At 43.8% G+C, this 6,235-nt stretch overlaps 1 non-coding gene across 1 annotated transcript; it reads right to left on the bottom strand.

Moving 5' to 3' along the window:
* Nucleotides 1–4,758: 4,758 nt before the first annotated feature.
* TRNAF-GAA (transfer RNA phenylalanine (anticodon GAA)) lies at nt 4,759–4,831 on the bottom strand. The gene has a single exon. It is a non-coding gene; the product is annotated as a tRNA-Phe (tRNA).
* Between the last annotated feature and the right edge of the window lie 1,404 nt (nt 4,832–6,235).

Here is a 6,235-nt window from a genome sequence, read left to right on the forward strand (position 1 = left end):
GCTATACCAGGCATTCTTTTCTGGTTCCCTCTTCTGCCAGGGACCATTCCTAGATGTATAATCTTGACCATCTGTATGGTTAAATTGTTGAAGACATTTAGGCAAAAGAGATCTTTTAAACAATTCCCAGAGCGTTGCTGAGGAGTTTACATGGGTCAGAGACCACTCCCATTAGGTAGACTGGATGTGGCTACCCCATTTTCAATGGTATATATATACATGTATATACACCATACATATATATTATATATCCATATATATTTCACTTTGTAATGTATCCATGGCTAGCTTTCCTGGTGCATCTGATGTGTTTATCTCAACTATCTCCCTATTACCTAATTTCAAAGCATTGGTTTTTGCAGTGAAACCCATGTACATACCACTCTGTAGCTCTTTCAAGGGGTAAAATTCATTTATTTTTTAAAATAATACTATGTTGTGTACCCATAGGACAAAGTAGAGCACAAGAACAGGGAGACAAAGAAATTTCACTGCCAAAGGTTCTAGCAAAGGAAGGATCATGCAGAGAAAATGTGTTTTATCTACCATTTTACTGTATTTCGGGAGAGTTCCAAACCCTTTTTCACTTCAGACTCCACTCTCGCTAGTTTGCATCTAGTGAGTCATGATCCTCAAAAAACAGTAAATAAATAAATAAATAAATAAATAATAATAATAAGTCCATTGCAACAAACTTTTTTTTTTTTTCTTTTTTTTTTCTTTCTTTTTTTTTTTTTTCAGGCCATAACTATTCAACAGAAACCCACAGATACCATTCAATAGTTTTAGAAGAGATGTGACCCAGACAGTCCTTCATTCCCTCTAGACATTTTGTCATCACTGTTCATAACAATGAAGATGTTCAAATGCTATCATGCTGTGCAAACATGTAGCACTTAAAGATGGATGAAATCCTATTGCCAGAAATCAATAACAAAAATTTTCCAATGCATTCTTGCAATCTTTCATTTATTAATTTAATCTCACATTTGTACTGAATTTTCTTTCAACATTTGTCCTGCTGCTTGAGGACATTTTTGTACTAGTAGTCTGATGAACTGTTAGTTTTAATGCAGTGAGAGAGTTTTCTTAGGAAATTAAGTTTAAGTTCATTTAATGTGTTCTGTGGGTCATATGTACTTTGTGAAACAGGACTGACTAATTAACAGTAACTTTCACCAGGACCAGTGTCTTATAGGGCACTTTTATTGAGAAAACAAATCCAAGGACAGGTAGCCATTTGTTAGAGCAGATTGAATAACTATAACTCATTTATGGTTTACATACCAATCTACTCAAATTCAGGCACTACTTAACACTGAAGAGGATCCAAGTATGTCACATAAGCAAATTGAGGTTCATGCACATAAACAAGTTACTTTTTTTTTTTTTAATATGGGACCTACCCAGAAGAAGTACCAGAAACCTAGCATTTGTAACTTAGTTACAAGAGATGAGGAAAAGGCGGAGGTGCTCAACGCCTTCTTTGCCTCGGTCTTTAGCGGCAATACTGGTTGTTCTCTGGATACCCAGTACCCTGAGCTGGTGGAAGGGGATGGGGAGCAGGATGTGGCCCTCACCATCCAGGAAGAACTGGTTGGTGACCTGCTACGGCACTTGGATGTGCACAAGTCGATGGGGCCGGATGGGATCCACCCAAGGGTACTGAGAGAACTGGCAGAGGAGCTGGCCAAGCCCCTATCCATCATTTATCAGCAGTCCTGGCTATCGGGGGAGGTCCCAACTGACTGGCGGCTAGCAAATGTGACGCCCATCTACAAGAAGGGCCGGAGGGCTGACCCGGGGAACTACAGGCCGGTCAGTTTGACCTCAGTACCAGGGAAGCTCATGGAGCAGATCCTCTTGGGAGTCATCATGCGGCACTTGAAGGGCAAGCAGGCGATCAGGCCCAGTCAGCATGGGTTTATGGAAGGCAGATCCTACTTGACAAACCTGATCTCCTTCTACGACAAAGTGATGCGCTGGGTGGACGAGGGAAAGGCTGTGGATGTGGTCTACCTTGACTTCAGCAAGGCTTTTGACACCGTCTCCCACAGCATTCTCCTCAAGAAACTGGCTGCTCTTGGCTTGGACTGGCGCACGCTTCGTTGGGTTAGAAACTGGCTGGATAGCTGGGCCCAAAGAGTTGTGGTAAATGGAGTCAAGTCCAGTTGGAGGCCAGTCACTAGTGGCGTCCCCCAGGGCTCGGTGCTGGGGCCGGTCCTCTTTAACATCTTCATCAATGATCTGGATGACGGCATTGAGTGCACCCTCAGTAAGTTTGCAGATGACACCAAGCTAGGTGCGTGTGTCGATCTGCTCGAGGGTAGGAAGGCTCTGCAGGAGGATCTGGATAGGCTGCACCGATGGGCTGAGGTCAACTGCATGAAGTTTAACAAGGCCAAGTGCTGGGTCCTGCACCTGGGGCGCAATAACCCCAAGCAGAGCTACAGGCTGGGAGAGGAATGGTTGGAGAGCTGCCAGGCAGAGAAGGACCTGGGAATGATGGTGGACAGTTGGCTGAATATGAGCCAGCAGTGTGCTCAGGTGGCCAAGAAGGCCAACGGCATCCTGGCTTGTATCAGAAACAGTGTGACCAGCAGGGCTAGGGAGGTGATCGTCCCCCTGTACTCGGCTCTGGTGAGGCCGCACCTCGAGTACTGTGTTCAGTTTTGGGCCCCTCGCTACAAGAAGGACATGGAGGTGCTAGAGCAGGTCCAAAGAAGGGCGACGAAGCTGGTGAGGGGCCTGGAGAACATGTCCTATGAGGAGCGGCTGAAGGAGCTGGGCTTGTTCAGCCTGCAGAAGAGGAGGCTCAGGGGCGACCTTATTGCTCTCTACAGATACCTTAAAGGAGGCTGTAGTGAGGTGGGGGTTGGCCTGTTCTCCCATGTGCCTGGTGACAGGACGAGGGGGAATGGGCTAAAGTTGCGCCAGGGGAGTTTTAGGTTGGATGTTAGGAAGAATTTCTTTACTGAAAGGGTTGTTAGGCACTGGAACGGGCTGCCCAGGGAGGTGGTGGAGTCACCATCCCTGGAAGTCTTTAAAAGACGTTTAGATGTAGAGCTTAGGGATATGGTTTAGTGGGGACTGTTAGTGTTAGGTTAGAGGTTGGACTCGATGATCTAGAGGTCTCTTCCAACCTAGAGATTCTGTGATTCTGTGATTTATGAATGTTATGCTGAAAGTGCCTGGATATATGACATTAGCTCTTCAGCTTGTTCCCAGCTGCTCATAAAAGAAAGCTAGGACATGAGCCAGTTTAACTGAAGGTGTTGCTAAGTAATCAGGAGGAAGATAGGAAAGAGAAAGTATGTGCAGAGATCAGAGGCAGAGCTGAGATCAGAACTGCCAGGTAACAGTGAGGGAAGAATTTCCAAAGATGCAGTAGAGAATAAAGGAAAGCAACCAGGACCTAATTTTATGAGAAAGGGAAAACAAATAACAAGGAGTGAGGTATAAGCTAAAAAGAATAATGAAATGAGAAAAAAAGAATAAAAAAGAATAAAAAAAGAAAAAAAGAATAAAGAAAAATGAGAAAAGTGTGCGTGCAGGAAGAAGTAGAGAAAGAGGTGATGAATGAAAGGGGATAGAGGCTAGGGAGCAAAATTTATATGTCGTAAGTACATATTTGCTAAAGAGAATTAAAGTAGATTTTTCCATTACATTTGGGCAATGAACATTTTAAAGAGTTGGATAGCATGTCCACAACTGTATGCAACCATTAAGATTCATCTAGATTTTGTAGAATCATGACCTACACAGGGAAAATGAGCAGCCAATTACAGTGATCAAATCAGTCTACATAATTCAGGAGATGAGTAGCGATTGCCTGAAGAACTCTTCTTTGGATCACCGGTTCAGATTTAGCCTGTCAATAGTAACTGTTTAGATTGTTACCTGGTTTTTCATAGAATGATATAATGATAGAATGTCTCAGCTGGAAGGGACCTCAAAGATCATCCAGTTCCAACTCCCATGCCATGGGCAGGGACACCAGCCACTAGATCAGGTTGCCCAGGGCCCCATCCAACCTGGTCCTGAACACCTCCAGGAATGGGGCATCCACAGCTTCTCTGGGCAACCTGTTCCAGTGCCTCAACACCCTCTGAGTATAGAATTTCCTCCTAATCTCTAATCTAAATATCCCTCTTTTAGTTTAAAGCCATTCCCCTGTGCCCTGTCATTATCTGATTGAACAAAGAGTCACTCCATCTTTTTTATAAGACCCCTTTAAGTACTGAAAGGCTGCCGTAAAGTCACCCTGGTGCCTTCTCTTCTCCAGGCTGAACAGCCCCAGTGATCTCCTTTCTTCATAGGAGAGGTGCTCCAGCCTTCTGATCATCTTCCTGGTCCTCCCCTGGACCCATTCTAATAGCCCTACATCCTTCTTGTGCTGGGGGACCCAGACTTGGACACAGTGCTCCAAGTGGGGCCTCACAAGGGCAGAGCAAAGGGGGACAATCACCTCCCTCCACCTGCTGGCCATTCTTCTGCTGATGCAGTCCAGGATGCAGTTGGTCTTCTGGGCTGCAAGCACCCACTGCTGGCTCATGTTGAGCCTTTCATCTACCAGAACCTCCAACTCCTTCTCTGCAGGGCTGCTTTCAATGAGTTCTTCTCCCAGCCAGCAATCATGTCCGGGATTGCCCTGGCACAGGTGTAGCACCATGCACTTGGACTTGTTGAACCTCACTAGGTGCCCATGGACCCACTTCTCAAGCTTGTCAAAAGCAAAACAAAACTATTGGAAAAGAATGCTGAAGCCCGGGATTGAACCAGGGACCTTTAGATCTTCAGTCTAACACTCTCCCAGCTGAGCTACTTCAGCCCTGCCCATTTTATTTGTTGGACAGTGAGAAATTAGTCTCTAAACCCCATTCTCTTCCAGATAAATATCTTTCATTTTGCTCCTTGTAAATAGTGACTGATCGGTTATTAAACATCATTCAGAGAGGTTTCTTCAAGCTCTTTATTTCATATTCTGACATAGAAAAATAGGCCACACAAAAGAGAGTGAGGGGGAATGGGGTAGGACTTTTCATAGAATCACAGATTCACAGAATGGCCGAGGCTGAAAGGGACCTCTGAAGATTATCTAGTCCAAGCCCCCGCCCGAGCAGGATCACCTAGAGCACCTTGCGCAGGATGGTATCCAGGTAGATTTTGAATATCTCCAGAGAAGGAGACTCCACAGCCTCTCTGGGCAAAAACAGATATTTCATAGATGTTTCATTTGCTTTGGAAAAAAAAAAAAAAAAAAAGTATTTTGCTTTTTGTTTGTTCGTTTGTTTGTTTTCCCTGCCATATTCCTGTGCCACTTTTGTAATCTGTTATGTTCCACAGTTTGGCACATCATGTCCTGTTGCATTCTGGCATGTCAGTTTGGTCTGTGAGTCACAGTGAAAGAGCATATGATACATTCTAAGGAAGGTAAAACAAAGACTGAAATTTAAACAGAAACATATGAACTACAGAAGCAGAAGTGGCTGTTAAGGTCACGATATCCTTATAGATCTGCTTTTACCTATGTTTGGCAACTGTTCATGAGTAGCTTTAGATGGCCTCAAGTCTGAAAAAAATTATGACCAGTCATTCATGAACTTGGAGATGGTAGTTTATTTCAAGAAAAAAATAGAAAATGACATAGAACAAACCACAACCTATTGCCTTGGGTGTCCAATTTTCTTCTGAATACAATTATTGAATCAAAAAGTTCTGATCTGAGAGCTGCAAAGAGGTAGTGTATCAAGTTTAACCACATTGCCATGGCTCCTATAACATGTGAGCTGGTCTTTCACAAAGAAGAATCTCTTACAACTATGAAACAGTTACTGTGGGTTCAGTTTCTAAGTATTTCTACTGAACCCAATATAACAGGATCTTGCCGCATTTATGGTGTTTATCTTTACAAATTCCCTATAAGGTACACAAGTTATTTACATCTTTTTTTAAGTATAGAAATGAGGTACAGGATCTTGGGTTCCTTCTATCTCATTCAGCTGGCCTCCGTTACTTCTTGAGGCTCTTCTTCCCAAGTCATTCCATTTTTCAGTGGGTTAAAGCACCCAAGGAGTTGTCTGTTCCTGTCCATCAACTAGAGAGGGAGCCTGGAGCAGCTAACAAGCCTGCATAAATGCATCATTCAAGAGTAAGAATATAGACTAAGATTTGTATCCTCAGAGGCACTTAGCAAACTAACTCCCTGATGGATTAGACCTGTAATGGGAGCCCT

The sequence above is a fragment of the Anas platyrhynchos genome, chromosome 3 (genome assembly GCF_047663525.1).
Source record: "Anas platyrhynchos isolate ZD024472 breed Pekin duck chromosome 3, IASCAAS_PekinDuck_T2T, whole genome shotgun sequence".
In the NCBI taxonomy this organism is placed as follows: domain Eukaryota; kingdom Metazoa; phylum Chordata; class Aves; order Anseriformes; family Anatidae; genus Anas; species Anas platyrhynchos.